The sequence below is a fragment of the Aethina tumida genome, chromosome 1, assembly GCF_024364675.1.
Source record: "Aethina tumida isolate Nest 87 chromosome 1, icAetTumi1.1, whole genome shotgun sequence".
NCBI lineage: Eukaryota > Metazoa > Arthropoda > Insecta > Coleoptera > Nitidulidae > Aethina > Aethina tumida.
The window spans coordinates 76134280-76158138 of NC_065435.1; the positions used below are offsets into that span (position 1 = coordinate 76134280).

The 23859-nt window shown below is 30.2% G+C and overlaps 1 protein-coding gene across 2 annotated transcripts in view; it reads left to right on the plus strand.

The window, feature by feature from the left end:
* Window positions 1-54: 54 nt before the first annotated feature.
* The window catches only part of LOC109599437 (axin-1), a 39038-nt gene continuing 15233 nt past the window's right edge, over window positions 55-23859 (plus strand). For both annotated transcript variants that reach the window (XM_020015438.2, XM_049967584.1), the window contains exon 1: window positions 55-299. The gene's annotated coding sequence lies outside the window, so the exon portion shown is untranslated. The remainder of the gene's footprint in view (window positions 300-23859) is intronic.

A 23859-nucleotide genomic window follows, 5' to 3' on the forward strand; every position in this document is an offset into this window, starting at 1 on the left:
AACAGCGCACGCTGATTAGTCCAACAGTTGGGGCACAGGTGGAGCAGCGGCCCGACACATTCTCATGGCGATTCTAGTTTAGTACGGATTTGTGCCTATTTACGGTTTATTTAGTTATTATTCGAACCTAGTGTTATTTTGTTTGTTGTGCGCCACGATAACCAGTTTCAGTTAGCCATTCCGCGTCGCGTTCATCATTTATACAAAATGTCTAGTTGGTGAAAATGTGCAGTGTTTACGTTTTGGTTACCAAAATAACATTAGGATTTTTCACTGGTAAACTCGCCTTCTGTAAAAAGGTAAGTCGCGCACGTACCATCTTGATTCCTTGGGGATTTTAACCAGGAAGTTGCTTTTATTTTTGGGGCCCCGAGGTAAAAATATTCACGACCGAGGTAGAGGTTATGCTCGGCCCAAAAACGTTTTAGTCACTATTAGTTCATGCATGATTATTATTATTATTATATTTTAAAAATCCTATGTATTTCTGTTAATTTGATTAATATTTACTATTAAAATTATACCGAAAATTATTTTAATTTGCTAATCATTAATCATTAGTTTGATATACTTCCGAATTAAAATTTAAGTTACATTTTCGAAGCACTCTTTATTATTGTCTGAAATCATGGAAGAGGAGGTGAGAATCACGAATTATTTTGAATAGTTTATGCAAATTGGGAAACGTTTACGTGCCGGGAAAATGCTAATCTAATTCCGAATGTTTTCACATTAATCAGATTAGAATAATTGCCGCTTAAACTTAAAACACTCTTAACTAATATTGTGTGTCACAGAAATTACAGAATAATTTGGCATTACTTTTGATTTAATGTGGAATCTGCTAAATTAAACATTCCTAAATCTAATATACTTGATCAAAAGTAGGTACTGACATATTTTAAAATCCTCAATAAATTAAATATACCAACTAATACATTGTAAAAGAGGTGTAAACGTTGTAAATTTAAAATAAAATAAATTAACCCATAATTGTCGAAACAAATAGTAATCGTTGAATAATGAAAACAACACATTTAAATTTTTTAAATAATCGAAAAAAGATGTGTGAATATTAAAAAAATATATAGATGTACGTGAAATGTGTTAATTTTGAAGTAAAATTAAATACATTAAAAATACTTAGTTTATATATAGGATTAATTAATGTAAAAAGTAACATAACATAGTAAGTTGGTGTATGTGTGTTTTAATTCGCGTGCGGCGCCTATTTAATCCATTCGAATCGGAGATGGGAGAGATTCGCGTTTATTAGCGTCTTGTAAACAGGCGATCCGCTTTTATAAAACGCTATAATATATTTTTTTATCGTCGCGCGTGGGATCAAACGGATTCTAATTTCGTGTATCGGATGAATGGGATTTTATCTTATGCGATTACTTCAGGCACGCCACTGGCTGAATCTCTTCGTCTCCGGCTCTCTTTTAACACATCTGCTGTTTGCGTAATTATACAGGTAAGATCCCAAATTATTCTCTCTGTCGGTCCGTTTCGTTATCGCCGCAATATTTATTGGTACCGGGAATTGGTCGTCGCTCATGAATGTTGCGGGGAAAATCGCATTTTCCAACGACGGAATAGTTTTGTTTTTATCTCGGGCAAACGCGACGTTCAGAATAATATTAATTATCGACCAATGCGTCGTTCTTTGATGTCCCGTTCGCGCCAAATTATCTGGCCACTTGATTGCGATAGTGTCAATCAAGCTCGTGTAAATATCGCCGATGGTAATAATAAAAAACTCTCGCGTACACACACACACACACGACGGTTTTCTGGCATAAACAGGTGCTCCGGTTCGGTTATCGATTCGGACTTTGGTACCGGATAATACTCGTCGGTCTGGTTGGCGAAAACGACTGCATTGGGATTGGCAATCCAATGGGAAAATCAGGCTAGGTTTTTCTTTTTGTGGTTTTCCAATGTTTAAAAAAAACCAACAGTTTCAATAAGTAATAAAATACCTTTTTTACATAAAAATGAAGAACCACGATTTGTCAGATCGTGTTATCAAGTAAAAATTACACATAATTTTCTCTCTGGTGTGAACCAACTTATTTCGAGTGATCAAAAATTCGAGTTATAGAAGTTTGACTATATTTATAAAAAATTTCTAAATTTAATTAAAAACTTTTTTATGAAACAAATAGAAAACTGTAAAATTTATATTTTAATATTAATTATTGATTAATATTATTTGTTAAATTTAATATTGGTGAAAACATACTAAAGTTTATGTTATTATGATCAGACATTTTTTTTTTAATTTACAATATTTTTTCAGGTGAATTTGATTATTTAAAAAATCGGGAAAGGAACGTAAAAATAAGAAAAAGACACTTGAAAAAACCTAAATTAATAAATCAACATTTTTCTAAAAGATATATTTTAAAATTTTAATTAGAATAGATCTATACTTATTTAAAAATTTCATAGGAAATAATAAAATATTCTATATATAGCAGAATAGATAGATATTAAAGTTTTTAATATCATATTTAATTTTTCAAAGAATAGAAAGAAATTTATTTTAATTTAATTAAAAAATATCAATTATAAACTTGAAAAATAAAATTTGTAAAATAAACCTTAAATTTGTTAATATTAATATTTAATATTTGTATATTCTTCTTTCTACAATTATTCCTTTTGTACCTAAATCAAAATACGTTCTACTTAAATTAAATCTTATACAAAATGAATGATCAATTTAGGTGGTCTGAGAAATAGCAGACATTTAAAAATGTGTATTATTTTGTTGGGAATGATTTCTTCATTATAACCACCTGTAAACGGTGGGACATAGATTCAATGAAACATCGATAACGATCGTTTGAAATTAAATTTCAGGACTCCTCACTTAATAACCACAATTCATTTAAATTTGATACTTGGTGTTTTAATGGACACTACATGTCGTTCCTCAAATTTTCAATTGTATTTAGATCTGGACACTGGACAATCGAGAATCTTAACATGATAATCTTCAATCAATGCATGGATGCATGCTTCGTATAATTATCATGCATAAAAATCCATGTAACTAACTAGTACCAGGTCCTCAAGTTTAAAATGTCGTTTTCTTTATGAAAAAGTAAGCAATTATTTAAAAAGAATGGACATTCTATTCAAACTTTCGGCGTATGCTTTCTACACAATTTGTCCATCTCTCGGGCAATTTATGGGTGCCATTCCAAACACGAGCTTCATCATTCAATGAAATCTATTCATCGAACCATTTTCGTACATCTTCGAAAGTTGTAAAGTATTACTCAGCCAGTGCGTGTCCCATCGATAATCGGTGATAATTAAAAGGTCTTGTGAATACGGCGGGTAGTATAGAAGTTTCTAATCAAGGGAAGAAACCGTTTTTTTATCACTTTGGTTAAATGTGCAGGAACGTGGTTATGCTACAGATTCAGTTTGCCGTTTTTTCGAGCCCATTCTAGCCATTCTTTGATTAATACATGGTTCAAATTGATTATTTATTGTCGGGAACGGACGTAGTTCACCACTCCTTTCTAATCCCACCATACACATAGCATCTTCTGCTTCCCAAACCGATCCAGTTTTGCACTCGATGTTGACGCTTGTCCTGGCGTAACTCATGACTTTTTGAGTTTGAAATTTTCAAAATATATCCATGTTTCATCGCTAGTTATAACCCGATGCAAGAAGCCGTTTCTTTTTGCCGTAAAAATATCATTTCGCACAGTTTTTAGCTTTTTCATTTGTCGTTCCTTCAGTACTTGTGGAATTCATTTTCAACTCTTTGAATCTTTCCCATGACTTTCACGTGTTCGGGAGTGATTTTCCGAGAGACATTCATCCACTTTGCCATCATTTTTTGTTTTCAAAGTTCTTTTGTTGATTTTCATGTTCTATGACAATAAAATTGAAAATTCCACTTGATGGTCAGAGCCTTAAGTCACAACATGAATTAGATGACTGTTTCTTTTGATTAAACAGGAAAATCATCACATACCGCAAATACTGTTTATTTGGCTTTACATTCGACATGTTTACCACGAAAAAATATGTTACTAACTCGTAACGAACTAAATGAATGTAACGTTTTATGGTGGGCTGTATTACCTACCAACAAAACAACGCTTTGGCTTCGTCATACACTTCAATAGTTTTTATGTACGAGCTCTTGACAATAAAACGACATTTTAAACTTGCGCACCTAGTAAATTATCGTTAGCACATCCCTCATCATATCTTTCTACATGAAACGGTCCATTTTACCGTTTCATGTAGAAAGAATTTTACATTTTTTAATATGATCTTATACCATGCCAAGAAAAGGAACACCAAATGAAAACGTTTCCCAACCGTAGTGTATCTAAGGTCCAAATTTTTATTAGGAGGACGATGAACGTATTTTTTACCATCCTATCCTATTCTATTGAACAAGAGTCTCACCAAAGTACCCTTCGCCAACATTCTGGAGAATAATGAATATATTTTTGTGTAAATTTTTAGTCTTGTTCGAATATTCTTTTTTGATACAAATGGTTTCTTTACTAAAATATATCTTGACAAATTTGGTTAATTCTGTCGACGTCTGAATGGTCTACTAGACACATATGACTCAATTAATTCATTTTTTAATTGGCTGAAGAATAAGAAATTATATCGATTACTGATTCTTCCCATTTGTCTGTTTATAAAAGGAGTTGGGACATTTTCTTATTGTATTTTCAATTGAATGGTTTGTTTCATATTCGTTAATATGCATTGTAAACTACCCTTCTGGAGCATGTTTAGTTTCTAGTATTGCCTGCATTATTTAGACCTTGATGTTTAATGTTATCTATTATTTCCCTCTGTTCTAAATGTTTATTTTTTTTCACTGAAAGTGAACATATTCAATAAAATAATTCTACTAAGAATATTGATCAATAGCGGCAAAAAACGTAAATATATTTGAATTTCTTATTTCTTTGCCCAACCAAATCAAACTAATATATGCGTTTAATTTAATATCTGACTGGACAAAATTTGAATTAAATCTTGTACTATTTTGTACTACTTCTCTGGTCACTACTGTATACAATATCGGACAAATTAGAGAGACTTTCTTTTTGTTTAAATACTAAGCAGTATATACGAGACTGGTTTTTGTTCCATTAAATAATAAAACACCCATATTTAAATTATATTATTTATTGACGAAACATACATGACACGTTAACGATGACATAAAAAAATCAGAAAATTATATAAATTTTATCGCAACAAAATTAGAACAATTCTTCATACAAATTAAAAAAAATTAAAGTAAATCCAATGTAAATGACCAAATATTTAATATTTCGTCCAGTATCCTTTAATGGCTATAACATCCTCCCGTCTTTTTGGCATAGACGAGATTAGATTGGAAATTACTTCCTCATTTATATTGTTTCAAACATTTTTGATTTGTTCAAATAAATTTGCATTATGATTCAATTTGCTCTAATCTTCTTATCTACAATCTCCCACAAATTTTCTATTGGATTAAGATCGGGAGATTGAACTTGCCACTAAGACATTGATTTTTTATCGAACAAACCATTCTTGTACAAGCCTGACAGTGTGTTTGGAGACATTATCGTGCTGAAATATAAATTTTAACGGCATTCATTAACCATAGGGTAGCATGACATCTAATATGTAACGATACACAAAACGATGTGTTGTTGTAACATATTTTGAATGAAGTCTACTGTTTTTAGGACGATGAACAACAATATTAAACTTTGATTAGTCCGTAAATAGTACTTTTTTCAATCTCTTGAATTGTCCTCGAACTAATTAATTTATCTCCTAAATCTCTTAAAATTTGAGACCCGGACATCCTTGGACTATTTGTAATAAGCATTTTTATACGGCGATCCAATACTCTAGAGGTTTTTCTGTTTCGCCCACCTCGTTTTCAATTCTCCGCACTTCCATGGACTCAAAACCTTTTAATTGTTTTTGATTCCACTTGTTTTGCTACAGGAAACTGTTCGCTTATAACTTTTTGAACACGAGGCATGAGTTTTTTGGTTTTTAGGAATAACTGAGTAAAAACTGTTTCTCTCCTAGTGAGCGTGAAACATGTGGGGGATATGAAAGAACTAAGAGAAATAAATTAATATTTTATTTTATAATTCATTTTTTAAACATTTTATTTAATATTTAAGATAGTCATTCTAATTTTGTCCGATACTGTATACTCACATATGTATAAACAGTACATAAAATATTAAAAATAAAATGTATCACTCTTCTTAATTCAATGAATTAAACCATACAAAAATATCATAAATTAATTGGGAATGATTAGAATAACTGACAGCTGATTTTTTTATATGTACATCTTAAAATTGACTAATTTGTACAACATGTACACACAAAGAAACCGAAAATATCAAACATCAAAAGCCGGAAAAGTAAAAAATCAAACAAAAATAGTACGGGAGTGATAAAAATTTCGTACCGCACCGCAAGAAGCGTTTTCCAGGTATCGGCGCTAATTCGTCTATTTGAGCTGTCACCGTTTGACGCCGTTATCTGATTGATTGTGCAAACAGCCAATCTCGCGCGGCGCACATCAAAAAGAATGACACAACGCGAAATCGAGACGATCCCAGGAAAAAAACGTGACGAATCCTATAATTAATGTGTGTGTTTTGTTAGTTCTCTCGTATGAACGAACCAATTTTATTATTTAAATTTAAATTATTTATACTTTATTGGTTCTTCGAAATTGATGTCGTTTTCCCAAATCGGTATCGCCAATTTCGTTGTTTCCAAAAGATATTTTCTTGTTAAAAACTAAATAATACAAAACTTTGGCTCGTTCTGTTCGGTCATAATGCGAAAGGTCGAAAAAATAAAAACGCACACAAATGGTATTTCGTTGTAGTCGCATTTTCTCGCATTTTCCACGGAAAACGGTGCCGCGTGAATGTTTAATGGACTTAAGTGCCGTCGGGGCGCAACATCCTTTAATTTTATATAAACCCGTCACAGTTAGCTTCCCTTCGGAATTGGATTTCGTCTTATTTTTAGCCGGGCCTCGTTTTATTTCAGCTGCAAGGGGAAACAACGTCCATCAATGTTCGGTTTCGTATTTTTTCATTGTGGCCGCAGGGCCGATTTTGCACCATCAATTCCGCTGAATTCGGTTATTTATATTTTTAATTTCGAGGAAATCTATGGTAAAAAAATCAATGATACAATGTTAATGTAGTAATTTTTGTAAAATAATATTTTGAAAACATTTAAAACTATCTCAACTTGGTTTAAAAAAAATTGATAATACTACAGAAAATTATCTGAATATGATATAAAAATTAATGATATGCTGATTAAAATAATATATTGAAATTAGTAAAGTGTCAATTAAGTGAATATTACATACATTTGAAACCATTTAAAATAGTCGGTTTTAAAAAATTTGATGTTATCAAAAATTATCTAAATTTGGCATAAAAATTAATAATAAATCATTTAATATAAAAAAGAATTATTGAACTTTGAAATGTGTTAACCTTAATACATTGAAAATTTTCTCAACATAGTTAAAACTGTGATATTAATACTGTAAATTACAAAAATATGATTAAAAAATAATAAAAGCATTAAGAATTATTGGAATTTGGTAATTTAATCATAAAATTAAAGATTAAATATATTGAAATTTGGAAATCAATTAATTTTAAAATAAAATAATCATTTCAAATCATTTACAATTATATTAACTTGGTTAAAAACCTATAAATAATACAGAAAATTATCTAAATATGATTAAAAATTAAAGATGTTAATTAAAGTAAACTAGTGATTCTTGTAAATTAATAATTATACACTGAAATTCGGATTGTTCATTCAAAAGTAAAATAATCTTTTAAAGAATTTAATGTTATCATAATTTCGTATGAAAATTAACTACGAATTAATTAAAATTAAAATTTATGTATTGAAATTTGGAACGTATTAAATTTTAAAACATTTAAAATTATCTAGATATCATATAAAAATTAATTATAAAATTTCCAAAATAAAAAATTATGTACTAAACTTTGGAACTTTACAACAGTATAAAGGCCATAGGACGATAAAAATACCGAATCGGCCCCAGAAAGGTATCGGGCTCATAATTTCAGCAAATGTTGGTACTCATAAGATACTTCGATGCTGTTTCAGATCTTTATCTGTTACCGTTTATGAATAAATCAAAAAATACTGAAAATCAGTAAAAATTTTTATTTTCAGCACTTTGTGAATCGATTGATCTAAATACCGGATATGTTTTGGGGTAGGTAGTAAAATAAGAGCTATATCAGTTCATAAAAAGCTTAAAAAAACAAGGTTATTTCCTTAATTTTGATTTTTAACCATGTTACGATAACGATAAAAATATAAAACTATTTTTTTTAATTCCTCATTCAATTTTCTATAAAATTATGAGCTTCGGGAATTTTTTAAAACGGTCGTCACATTGAAAAAAATTAAAAATCGAATATTTGTTCAAAAATCGATTTCTTTTTATGATTTAACTCTTGAAATGAAGAACTTTTGCGATTACTGTACTAGTGAAAACAACAGAATAAAATAGGAACATTCATATAATGAACTCTAATTATTATTATAAACTTTATTTCTGACTATAATGATTAAACCAGTATAAAATACTATTGTTTATATAATTCGTTTTAAAGAATTTAAAGTTTCCTTTAACTCTAAAGTTAAATCAAAATTGAGAAAATAACTTCGCCTTTGTTAAGGTTCATATGAATTGATATATCTCTTCTTCCTAGAAGCTTCCATTATGAACCAAAACATATCCCGTATTTAGATCAATCGATTCACAAGTTGCTGAGAATAACAATTTTTACTGATTTTCAGTATTTTTTGATTTATTCAGAAACAGTAACAGATAAAGATCTGACTGAAACTTGCATCATCGAAGTATACCCGATACCTTTCTGGGGCCGATTCGGAATTCTTATCGTCCCATGGCCTTTGGTTAAAAAATTGATAACAAATTAATAACTAAATATTAAAAATAAAAATATTTTGTATTGAAATTTGGAACGTAATAATTTAATAGTAAAATATTTTTCAACTCATTTAAAACTATTTCAATTTTGTTAAGAAATTACCTAAAATTATATCAATTTAGTATAAAAGCTAATGATAAAATATTAAAAACTACGTACTGAAACTTTAAAATATAAAAATTAGAATATTAATTGGGTATAAAATTTAAAATTGTTCAATAGGTTTGTTTAAACTTCAAAATTGTTTAAAATGGTATAAGAATATGTAAAATAATTAAAAATAAATTTGTGTCCTGACACCGTGAATCTGGGTCAGATTTTCAACCACTCCGTTGTGAAAAAGTGATCGGATCTCTAAGGGATTTTTTTGGCAAGACGATCGAAACACGTTCGGTTGTGTTAAGTGATCGTTTCGAAAATACGATGACTGGACAAGTTTTACGGTCCCGCCGTTTAATGGCAGCCACTTAACATAAAATGTAACTGGTAATTTTCAAAACAAAAGTCTAATTCCGTACGATTGTCTCGTTTCAATGGCCGGACCACTCGAAATTTCGTTGCACAATGGAGAAGAACCAGATCTGGACTTGGGGGGGACAACGGCGTGAATGGCGTTCAAGTGGCAATTTCGTGTTTGCGCCCGCACTCGCTAATTGCCGGGGGAGAATTTTTCGGGTCGTGGTGCGAGAACCCCTTCCCAGAAAGACCGTCCTCGTGGGCATAGCCGTTCATTTAGGCTATCGTCGTCACTGACAAGTCGGTAATCGAACATACGTGCGTTTCCAATTTCACAATCCACCAGAGTCGGGGCATTCCGATCGGTCGAATCAACCGCACGGAATTCGATCTCGTTCGACGTTTTCACGTAACCCGATACGGCACCAGACACAATAATAGGTAGAGGGATACGGAGGGGGCGACTGCTACGTGTGGGATCCGTAGAGGAATTAGATAAGCGGCCGATCAGAATGGATTTCTAGAATTACCCCCGTTATCGGGTCCCCCACGATTTATTATAATCCGGACGAGCATCCTTTATCTTAAAATACCTAAATTGGTTAACCAGCGGACTAACTAAGATGGACAGAAAGGAAGTAACTAACATAAAATCAAGTTGTGAAGAATTAGAAAAATGTTGTTAAAAAATCTTTCAACGCTCAGGCAAGAATAAATAAATGAACTCGTCCCCGTGTTGTCTCCCGGCAAGAATCCCGTCAATTTAAAACGCCTGTTCCTCCAACAGACCGAACATAATTTCCATTCGTTCCCTTCAAGAACATCGACGATGGATGCGATTTACCTGTGGGACAGGAAAAGACGTTTTCAATTTAATCTTGTATTCCGCATTTCACGGCTATTAAGTTTTGAAATATTTCGCTTGTGGTGACAAAAACACTTTATTAGTATTGTTAAAATTATTAAAAATCGAGTCCAATCATTAAATCAAACGCAGATTTCGTGACCGATCGTTTATCAAGACCGGACATTAATACGGCCGTAAGTGAAACTGATAATACCCTTACAAACCAAAGAAAAAAGTTTTATCTGGAAATCGTGGCTAGTAGAATGAAAAACTAACGCCATAATTGCATAGGTGGTTCGAAGCCGCAAATTACGGTTGTAATTGCGGCATCTGTAACTGTGCTACGCCGTTTCTTTGTAGATAATTTAATTAATATGTTTAGGGTTTACGCTTGTCTAATGTGGTTGTTTTTTCCAGGTTTGTTCCAGGTAAATTGATACCTCCAATAATTGATCTAGTAAGTATACGGGGTACCTCTGAATATTTGGACAATGTTCTAGATTCATTGTATAAACACAATCTTACTTATTTTTTACTTTTTTATAAGGAAACAAAAATCATATTTTCAAACGCCAAATAGTCTTTATTTCAATTCTTCGACCTAGGAATACATAAACATATAAAGAATGTTTAATAAAATCTTTCCTAATGTTCATCGCATATTCGTGTATTACATTAAATTTTTTTTCTCATTTGAAAAGATTTATTAGACCTATTTAAGAAATTACTGTTACGATGATCTCCAAAAAATGCTGGTATCAAACAGAAACCAATTTTTGACTTTGGGATCTTCTTAGGACTAGGTCTAGATTAACTTATTATGTAATATTCATGGTTTATGAATGAACCCGAGAGCTTGACCACATATTCTGGGACACCCTGTATATGTAGTACATAAACAACTTATAATTCGTTGTCATTCAGATTTGTCGCCATGAGAAGCAATGATTTTATCGGGTTTGTCGGAAAATTGATATTTGCCTGGCAAATTTGTTATTAAATAATGGAAATATTACGACCTTCCTTTTAAAATGTTATATCGTATATTTCGCATTTACTATAATAAAACATAAAGAAAAATATTTACTTTCTTCATTCTTTTAGGCTAAACTGTAAGTTACGATTATTTGTACATGCTAACATTATTGTTTTTTTGGTCAATTGAAATTTTTCTATTGTTGTAAGCGCTACTTATGTCATATTGATTATGATTTGGGGTGATTTTATGCGATAATATTTTACTGCCACTTCGAATAATAATGTGTTTTTGTAGAATTAACAAAGGTGAAAGTATGAAATGGCGCTAAAGCGTTGTCATTAGTACGATATTATGGCAAAAATTACCGTAAAATTGATCTAAATCTTAATGTAACGTAATCAAATGTATTACAATATTTCGACAGAATAAAATATGCGCCGAAATTCTATGAAAATTGAGGACAAAATATTGTTCTTCCAGATTTAACCACAATATAATTTATAATATAATTACAACAACAAAAAATTACTTCATGTAAAATTTTGACAGATTAAGTTCACGTTTTCAATAAAAATATAACATTCGGTGGTGGCTAAAGAAACAACTCACATTACCATTTATTGTCGTCCAACGAGATATCGGCAATGCTTGATTGAAATTAAATTCTACGACTCTTAGATAATAACCAAAATTCACCAAATTTGATGGTTTTTGGTATTTTAATCGAGATTGCATGTCTGAGTAATGAGTCAATCAAATAGTAATAGTCGTTGATAAATTGTTCCATTATATCTCTCATGATATCTCTATACATGAAACTGTCCATTTTACCAATAATTTAATAAACCATAACACGTCCTCCAACGACGAATGTATTGTTTATCAACTGATATTGTTCTATTAACTTAATTTTGTAAAAACATGAGTGTTGTTCGAATATATTTTTTAATATACCAATGGTTTCTTTACTGAAATGATGGAAGTTTTGCAAGAGTATATTTCTAAGACACACTGAAATTGTTTGATTCTATTATATTCATTTTATATTTGTCTAAATGACAAGAAAGGATGTTGTTTATTGATGTTTCCAATTTGTCTATCAATAAAAGGAGTTGTTTTTTTGTTACGACATACAGTAAAATAATGTACCTAAATCTTACTAAGAATAAATTCTTACTATTAAGAGTATTGTTAAATAGTGGCACAAATCTTAAATACTATATTTGAATGTGCTATTACTTTGGCCAACCAAATCGGACTAATATATGCGTTTAAAGTAATATATATATGATGTTTATAAGATGTATAACAAAAAAAAGCAAAAAAGGATTTAAAATATTGAAATATATTTTTTATATTCACGGAACAAAGTTCAAATTAAATATCGTCAAAATAGAATTTAAATCGCCACCATTGTATTTATGAACTTTTAAATGAGTGTAGAATTTGGGTACATATAACTAATACATTTTTTCAGTTTCGGAAATTTTGGAAAAAATAATTTGTCATGCAAATATGTTAACCGCACTCATGTAGAGCAACGTTAGAAATTTTCATTTGTCTTGATAAAAGTATACATTTAAATATCCATATTATTGTCAGTTATGCAGTATGTTTGATAAAAACAATACAGTAATATAATTGTGTATTAGTGGGTTTTGTTAGATATTTATTAATATTTGAAAAATATTCAAGGGTCAAAAGTAGAGCAACTTTAAAATAAAACAACCTTACGTACATTTAGCCTTTTTTTATTTAGTATCTAGTAGAATACTTATTATTTTTAAAAACACCTTTTCGTCATTGATTTAGTAGCTTTTCAATATAAACATTCGAAATTTCTTTTGAGTGATTTTGAATTTCTTCGTAGACTTCATTCATATTTGACAGTCTCTTAGCATAGATTTTCCGATCAATTTCTTCTCAGAGGTTTTCCATTGGATTGAGGACTGGGTTTTGAGGTGGCCAAGGCATAACACGTACTCCTTGAGAAGCGAACCATTCTTTAACTAAGTTAGACGTGTGTTTCGGATCGGTGTCGTGCTGGAAGGTTCACCATAAACTCAGGTTACTTTTGGCAAATGGAAGCATATGATTCTACTGAATGTCACAATAAACAAAACGATCCATTATCCCGTCTAACTTAACCAGTGGGCCCATGCCAAACCCAGAAAAAATCTCCAAACCATTACGCCTCCGCCACCATGCTTCACAGTCGGTCTAGTGTACTTGGGATTATACCTTTCATTAATTGGTAATCTCACCTGTGAAATGCCATCAGATTTGAATAATTGGAGCTGACTTTCACATGTTGATTGATGCGAGATCCGATGATAAAAGTGTCGCGAACAACAAACGTTTTTGTTTTTCTGTCCAAAGCTCTGTTGGTCTTTCGTTTTTCTTACCACCTTTCGAAACTCCTTCCAGCGTAGTTCCTCTGTTAAAATTGGAAATCGTCTTTGAAATGATTGATTTGTTTAAATTTAAATCTACTGTAATTTTACTCTGGTTTTCACCATTCCGGAACATTTCTACAATTTGTTGTTTAATTTGTATCGATAAATAGACTCTTCTAGGCATTTATAGCTTTAAGGAACGATGTCAGACACAAAAATAAATTATAAGATCGATCAATTGTATAGAATATAGGGTTTGGTTGCTTTACTTATGTGCTCTGCCCGAAATAAAACGTTATATAAATAAAATTACCCATATATAAATTGAGGTACGAAATGTTTAGGCATTATAAAACTAATTTAAATTAAAAAGAAATGTTCTTTTTATAAAATGTTTTTTAATTTGTTGCTCTATATATGAGCGATAGTATATGTGTGTCTGTCAACGTGTTTTAGATATAATTTTTCATTATCATCACGTTGACATTATATGAAAAGGGATGGCTCAAAAACCAAAAAAAGATATCGTTTACTCATTCTTCCAATTTGTCTGTATAAAGTTGTTTTTTTTTTTTTGGTAAGATATTTTATTACATATTTTCAATTGAGTTGTGTATATTTGCTAATAACGTTGTAAACCATTTTCGGAAACGTGTTAAGTTTTCAGCGACGGCAGCAATATTTGGAACTTGATGTTTGATGTTAATTATTATTACCCTTTTATCTGGGGTACAATGTTCTTTCTCCTGGAAAATAAGTTATAAAGTTACAGCAATTTTAAAGAACTCTTTATTGTCGTAACCTTGTTTCAGTCTACAAGAAACTTATCAAAATCTAATTTCTTAAGTTAAAAAATTCTTTCGTCAAATTGGGCTCATAAAATAGATTTAAGTAGAAATTATAATATAATGAAATCGAAACTAAAATTTCAAATATATCGCTTATATGTCTGTTATTATTAACTTTAGTTAATTGAATAGTTCTATAACTGGTATAAACGCAGTAGCAGTAGTAGTCAATTGAAATTTTTCTATTGTTGTAAGCGCTACTTATGTCATATTGATTATGATTTGGGGTGATTTTATGCGATAATATTTTACTGCCACTTCGAATAATAATGTGTTTTTGTAGAATTAACAAAGGTGAAAGTATGAAATGTAACCTTGTTTCAGTCTACAAGAAACTTATCAAAATCTAATTTCTTAAGTTAAAAAATTCTTTCGTCAAATTGGGCTCATAAAATAGATTTAAGTAGAAATTATAATATAATGAAATCGAAACTAAAATTTCAAATATATCGCTTATATGTCTGTTATTATTAACTTTAGTTAATTGAATAGTTCTATAACTGGTATAAACGCAGTAGCTGTTTAAATAACTTGAATATCCAGAGAAAATTTGTCTTGAAATTACATTTGATTTTTATATCAATGAACGTGATGTAAGCAACGTCTAGAAGACGTTCTTCATTTTAGCTTGCCATTGTAACTAGCCTAGATCCGACAACAAAAATCGATAACCCCGTTTGCCTCAATTATACCTACAGTACTTCACCTGGAGCGCAAAAAAAATAATGGGGAGAAGAGTGGACACACACAAGAGAGAAAAGAGACATGTCGGGAAAGGTGTGAATTATTGAGCCGGGTTCGCGGATGTAAGTTCGCGGTGTTTACGTTTCTATTGTCACGGTCACAATCGGACACACGAGGCGCGAGACTTCTAACAAACGGACGCTAGAAGTTATTTTTAGAAAACCCTCCTCTCCTTTCTCGCTTCTTCTCTCTTTTGTTCTTTGTCTGTTTTTTTTTTGTATGGGTATGTGTGTGTGTGCGTGCCGGTCCGTTTGACTCGGGGCGCAACAATGTTTTTGAAGTCTTTATATCTTTCTCGCGGGTTTCGTGTTTTTTCAACGGCCAGCGGCAGACGGTAATTTTCATTAATGGCGCGAAAAAATCGGCGACAGCTTAATTGGCAATGATAATGCATCTTCTATTTGTTTTGTTATTTGTTCTACGTTTGGAACAGTTACGACAGCACCTGGAGGACACTTGCGACAAAAACATGGAGGACAAGAAGGGAGTTCCAACTATTCAGCTGAGTCAAAATATGTCATTAGCCGCTTAAAATCGCAATTGCTGGATTACGATAAATTTTGAATTATTTTCTACACTTGTAATGTAAAAAAAAATAATTTTCTAAAAAGCTATTAATATTTAATAGTGGCTCGTTAATTTAGTTAATAATTTATTATACAAAAATGCAAATCTTTGGACATTTTATAGTCAGCAAAATTAATATTTTCATATATAAATAATTTTTATAATTTTTCCCTAAATATATGTTTCGTTTATGTCTTACTGTGGCCAATACATTATTATTTTTTCAAGTTTCTGCTTCTGTGAACTGTGCTACAAATTTAATAGCCTAATTGATCCTTAAATTTAATTATCTTTGTTCAGTCCACACATTTAATCTTCATTTTTCCTATTTTTCTTCAATACATGTAAGCCATTTAGATTGTTTTCTTCTACCTGTAAAATAAATATATACACAAAAACATTTTTATTTTATTATTTTTTATCATTTACTTCACAATTTTTTATTATTTCAATAATAAAAAATTTTAAATTCTAAAAACTCATATTCAATATGTTGGTATTTCCCTTTTATTTGTTATTTTTGTTTTTTATATATATTGTGTACCTTATGTACAATTAATTATGATTTTAAAATATATTCGTTTTATATTTATGTTGCCAATTGATACCTTTTCAAATGTATATAGAAAATAAAGACTTTTTGTGTTAAATTTGTATCATTTATAATATTTTATTAATTTTATAAATAATTTACAGAAATATAATAATTTTCAATTACAGTAAATTATTATTCATGCCAATGTGTTGTAATATTACATTTGACATTACCAACTTTATCTTTGGAAATTGTTCTCAACCTCCAGTGCCAACACTATATATCTTCCTAAAAAAATCTAAATAATATGAAATTTTTTTTATTTCAAAATAAAACCTACCTTATTTAAATTGCTTTAAAAATATAGGAAAAAATCATTATCTCCATAATGTATAATATAAATAATATATTAAAATATAATGATATTTCTGATAGATTTCGAGATATTTAATATTTTTGTTTTTAAAAAACAAATTTTATATTCACACAGACTCGTGGAAACATATATTTAAATAATTTTAAAACACTATCAAACATATTTGGTAACTTTAATGTAGTCACTTGTGAAAAATACTATTTTATATATAAATGACAGTATCTCGAAAATTATCAGAAATATGATTATATTTTAGCTAAGGTTAATTTAATATATCACAAATTATCATATTTATTTTTTCCGATATTGTAAAAGCAAATTCAGTCATGCTTTCCAATTAAAATAATTATTAATAATAGGTGTATCAAAATCATTTTGAATAAAGCCAGCTATAAAAAATACAATATGTTTCGAAGACATCTTAAAGACGAAGGCCATGGGACGATAAGAATTCCGAATCGGTTCCAGAAAGGTATGTATCGGGCTCATAATTTCAGGAAATGTTGGTACTGATAAGATACTTCGATGCAGCAAGTTTCAGATATTTATCTGTTACTGTTTCTGAATAAGTCACACAATACTGAAAATCAGTAAAAATTGTTATTCTCAGCACCTTGTGAATCGATTGATCTAAATACCGGATATGTTTTGGGGCATGATTCTAGGAAAAAAATAAGAGCTATATCTGTTCATAAGAACCTTAAAACAACGAGGTTATTTTCTTAATTTTGATTTTTAACCATGTTACGATAACGATAAAAATATGCTTCGGGAATTTTTTAAAACGGTACGTCACATTGAAAAAAATTAAAAATCGATTTTTTTTGCTCAAAAGTCGATTTCTTTTTATGATTTGACTCATGAAATGATAAAATACAGAATTATACAACGGAATAAAATCATATAAAAATAATTGTTTTTCATATAATTTAAACTTTTAATCATTATTATAAACTTTATTTCTAACTATAATGATTAAATCAGTATAAAATACTATTGTTTATATAATTCAACTCCGTTTTAGAGAATTTAAACTTTCCTTTAACTTCCTTCAAGTTCTGTATTTTATCATTTGAAGAGTTAAATCATAAAAAGAATCTACATTTTATCATTTCATGAGTTAAATCATAAAAGGAAACCAATTTTTGAGCAAAAAAATCGATTTTTAATTTTTTTCAATGTGTCGTACCGTTTTAAAAAATTCCCGAAGCTTATAATTTCATCGAAAATGGAACGAGGAATTCAAAAAAATTTGTTCATCATTATAGTAATATGATTAAAAATCAAAATTAATAAAATAACCTCGTTTTTTTAAGGTTTTTATGAAAAGATATAGCTTTATTTTTTTCCTAGAAGCTACAATCATGCCCCAAAACATATCCGGTATTTAGATCAATCGATTCACAAGGTGCTGAGAATAACAATTTTTACTGGTTTTCAGTATTTTTTGATTTATTCATAAACGGTAACAGATAAAGATTTGAATCTTGCTGCATCGAGGTATCTTACGAGTACCAACATTTCCTGACATTTTATGAGCCCGATACCTTTCTGGAGCCCATTTGGCATTCTTATCGTCCCATCATGGTCTTTAGTTATATTTTCATTTGAAAACTAAAAGGCTTATATTATTTCGAAATTTTAAGGTTGCTACGTAAAAAAGAATTTACAAGTTTTTTGTCAGATGGAGTTATACTCTAAATCTATCAAAAACAGTTTTTTATAAAACGTCCGAGATATTACACGCTTTGTTTTTCTCTATTTTATCTGAAAATACACGTAATAATCAACAACTAATTTTTTATTTCTAGAAATTGTTTTTCCCTTACATTGTTAGAAAATAAAAATAATTAAGCCAACTAAATTGATATTTATCATTTTCATTATTAAAAATTTCATTAGTTTTTAAACTTTTTTTGAAAGTTTTAAAACGTTTAGACAATGTCGCAATCCGATGTTAGATTTGAGGCAACGAAACGGTGCCGGGTCTTCCTAGTTCCTCCGGACCGGACGTAGAGCAAGGTCCACAGATTGCGTCGGCATTTTGGGAACCGTTTGTAGAAACGCACATACGTAAACAAGAGTCGCGACAAACGTTTCCGAAATTCCAAAAGGTCACAACTACGGATAACACCCAACGACCGGACGATATGAATGAACCGGGTAACGATTATGGACGCGCAAATGAATGACCGTACGATAACGCGACCTCGATCGCGAAATTCCCAATCGTAACGAACCGAAATGAGACGAATAAAAAATAAAATAAAATAAAATGAAATAAAATAAAATTGGCGGAGCGGTGCGACGAGGACGGCGCGATGTACGCGAGAGAAATGTCGCGCTGGCTCATCAAAGCGAGTTTATAATTTTTAAGTCCACATTATGATCTGAGAGATGCCGACACCGCTTTGCGTTGTGTTGTTGTTTGATGACGGGCGCGTTTGATGTTCGCCGCCCGTGCAGCGACCGCTCGCCCCGTCGTCCCGCGCGTAGCACGTCGCGCGTTCGCGATCTACGGGGTGCGACCGTTGTTTTCTCCAACGCGACGTCCTCTACTTTTCTGCTCTCTACGAGTATTTTGATTAAAGTCCTGCAATACAAAATCTTACATTTTTATTTAAACGAATAAAATGATTAATCTTCATCTAGTAAAAATTTTAACACAAAAGGAGATACTTGTGATCGAGCTGTTGTCAAGTACTCTGTGTTAATAAAAAGCACCATATACTTAAAAATCTGAACTGTATTTATATTTTATTTCAATAATTTGTTAGATTTTTTTGTGATTAATTATGCTAATTGAATAAAATAAATTACCTTAATTTGAGTATTTTAAAAAGGTAAGTGAAAACGAAATTTTATTTATGTTCATACATAACATTTGTTCATCACATATGTAAATTAAAATCCGATTCATATTCTCTTCTACATAATAATATAATAGTACAATAATAGGACACAATACAGAGTACATTTATATAATATACAGCTGTATTTCCCATTGGAAAAAAGTACCAAGAAATTAATTATTGACAAAACTTCTCGTACAAAAATCATCGAGTGACGTTGTTCATTTGTCACTAATTGAGGTTTTTAAAAGTTATTTACAATCAAGATGTTAAATTTAAAAAAAATATTGATTTTCTTTAAATCTAAGAATTATAACTACGACATTTTGTGTACAAATTTTAACAATATTAGGGATTGTGTCGTTTCAATATTTGAAGAAAGCATAAAAAATTAAGAGGTAATAAAACGAATTTTATAGAAATACAGTTGTTAAATTCTATAACTATGATTCACCAAAAATAACCTTTTGAAACTTATAACGAATTAAGATATTTTTATGAAATTTGGTATTTGAGGAGGAAGTCGTATTGTCGGTTTTTTGATTTACTTTTCTACATTTCTTAAACGTATCAAAAACAAGCATGTACTTAGTTTTTTTCACAATTGGTTTTATACAGTAATTTATACTAAACGTTTAACATGTCTGGAGTACAAAGAAAAAATAATTATAGATAATTAAGTCTAATAGAGGTAGAATTGGGGGCTTGCATAAAGCACGAATTTCGTTTCGAGAAATAGCGCAGCTTTTGAAAAGAAATGTGAATATTGTGATGCGATGTTGACAATCATGGAGTGAAAGGGACACTCGGAAGGAACGGGACAGTATAAGATCTTTTGACCGGAATTATCGCCCATTTTTGGTCACCAACGTAGTGAATGTTCTATGTTGAACATTAACAGTGGGATGAGAAATGGAATCACATTGTCTTTAGTGACGAATCACGCTTTTGCTTGCTTACTAACACATGACCATCGTATGTGTTAGAAAGACGGCGACGTGGAGAAGGACGTGATACTATACTCCCTTCGCTGTGGAGAGGCATGTTCACAATACTACGAGTTTAATAGTAAAATATGCTATTGATTATGGTACCAGGTCATCTTTAGTTTTATTAGAGGCAGGATGAGGTCCCAGTGACATGTAGTGACATCAACATCTACATAAGAAAAGATCTCGAACTAATTTTTCAGCAAGATAATGCCCGTCCACATATTGTCAGGAATACATTAAACTTCCTAGAAACCCCCATGTGAATTTATTGCCTTGGCCACCCATATCTCCAGACCTTTCTCCAATCGAACTTGTGTGGGATTTGATGGGGCGACGCTTAACAAATTTACAACATGGACATCACGGCTTCTTAATGAACTAAGTTGTCAGATTCGCCTGGGATGTCGATAGATCGATGCCACGACGCGTCAATGAGAGTCTTAATCAAAGAGAGAGTCCGACCTATTATTAGCTTCTGACAATTTACGCTTTCGTTAATATATTAATTAATTATTATTTTGTAATAGGTTAATATTTTTTTAAAAAGAAAAAATCAGTTATATCTAGTTGTTGCGTTTTTTTGCACACAGTATAAGCAATATTTAATAAAATCAAATTTATTAACATGTATTATGTAAAGATTATTTTTTAATACAAAAAGACAATTTTTTTGTTTAACGAAAGAATTTTCGTCATTTTCAAAATAGCTACGATCAAACAATTCCAGCAAGCTTTGATGATATTTTCATACATAGATTTTCCTAGTCTCTTCGAACCCTCACTTGCACCACCAGGTTCGATTGCAATGATAATTGACTGCATAATTTTTAAAATAGTAAACACACTATTTTCCGGAACAAAGTACTTCACAGCTGCATCGTTCATACACAAACCATTTTGTTTCTTATATGAGCTTAAATTTATGATTAATAAATAAAATATTTACGTTTAACGTATATATCCGTATAAAAACAATGTACTTGTAAAAGTTTACAACATCCCTCACATGAAGCTTAGTAGCAAACTATAAACATTATCCTGTTATAAAACATGCGGTGAAATACTTTTTTAAATATTTTTACCAAAAATGTGACTTATCGAACGTTCGAGTAATCGAAGTTCAAGTTATCAAGTAACAATTATGCATAATTTTCATCCTGATCTATATACTAAAATTATTAAATGTATAAAAAAATAGTTGAATTTACTACAGGCGAGATTATATAGTTTCAGATACATCATTATAACTTAAAATTGAAAATCAGGATTATCAGAGTTATTTGAAGATTTAATTAATATTCTTAGAGGACAGTACGAAAAAAGTTTGATCCATCTGAATCCTGATACAGACACAGATATACACTGTGAAAAAGACTTCTACTGTTTCTGTCATGCATCATGTCTCTCTCTAAATTCAAACGGGTCAAATGCTTTTCCTACTGTATATTATATGATTATAGTTATTAATTACAACGCCAAGTTTTTCATGTATATCTGTATAATATTTGTATTTTTATTTATTTGAAAATAAATCATTGCATTGCATGTAAGTTTGTTTATCCCCTTAGCATATGTGGAGATATTTTTTTATATGGAAACAAGTAGGTCATCGTAAGAAATAATATAATAATTTATTATGATTTTAATATGTTCTGCGAGGAATTTTTTAAAACTCATAAACTATTTATGCATAGCAAATTGTATATGTATGTATTTAGATATGTTTAATAATTTTCTATATTTTTGCTGTAAATCTATCCTGTGCTTGCCCTACCTGTCTCTGCAATTACAGTTAACAACCCTAGTTGCATCGGACGAACAATCAGTAGTAGATTGATGGATGTGTTTCTGGTGAATATTTCGCCAATAAAATAATTGATTCCGGCCTGCCTGCCACGTTGACACGCACATGTGCTTTCGTGTTTCCGCTAATCTCGAGTCAATATTATTGTGTTTGTGTAAATAGGCTTGACGAGTCGGTTCCATTGATGTGTTGCGACGCCAATCTTCGTATTGTCTCAGGTCCGGTCTAGGTTGGATTTTGCTACGGACATTTTCGTTGATTATTTTCCCATTGTGAAACGCGTCCCCCCGTAGATCGTGCAACACGTTGCTGCGACGCACTCTGGTTCAGACATCAGCATAACATTACTTATAATTTACAAACATTGTGATGACGTTGTACCAATTTCTTGATATTATCTAAACCGAAAATAAATTATAAAAATATATTTCTTATATTTATTCCCGTGAACAGGATATGTAATTGTGTATTAAAACACGTAAGTAAAAATATATTTTTAAAATAAAACGCTGCAAATGTATTAATTAATTTTAAATGTTGAGTTTAAAAATAGGAAATAACTGTAACTAGTAATGACATTAAACTTTTTTTGTTGATGTCAATATTTAATGAAAACAGTTAAACTATAAAAATTACTTAATTATCAAATTAATAGATTTGGTTTGATGTGGCTTTAAGTTGCACATAAAAACATATGCTAAGATGTACAAATTTTAACCCTCATAAGAGTGCGTCGTTTCAGCTTAAAAGTAGAGTTTAAAAGCAAACTTAAAAAGTAAATTATTTATTTATTATTATAACTTATTAATATCGATAATAGTAATACTATAAAATTTAATCATATTTCTCTTAATATAAAAAGTATATTTTGACAATGTACAAATGTGTGAAAACCTTAATATAAGTAAAAATAAATAAAGACAATAATACCATACTTGGGTCAAAGACAAAAGAAATGAAAAGTAAAGAACTGATATGTAATTTTTTAATATTTTGTAACTGAATTTTTATTATTTTTCATAATGTGTTATTTTATTTAAGTTTATAATTTAAGTCAATCAAAATGCATAAGATAAGCTATTTTCATAAGAGCAATAATTGATATAATAATTAATTAATGACAAAATAATATGATATAAAATATTAAATTTCAAAATTTGACTAGTAAAAAAGTATTTCTTTATTCTAAACCACCCAATAAAATATTAAGTAGTAATTTAAAAGTATTCATTGGTTACACATAAAGATTTTTTTGTTTGTATTTAACATTAAAAACTGTATAAAAAGAATTATAATGAAATTTAAATAAATATTCATACATAATAAGTAAAATAATATTAATACAGTTACAAAATTCTTGTAACTATTTTGTTTGTTTAGTTTAGTTAATACAGGTGAAAT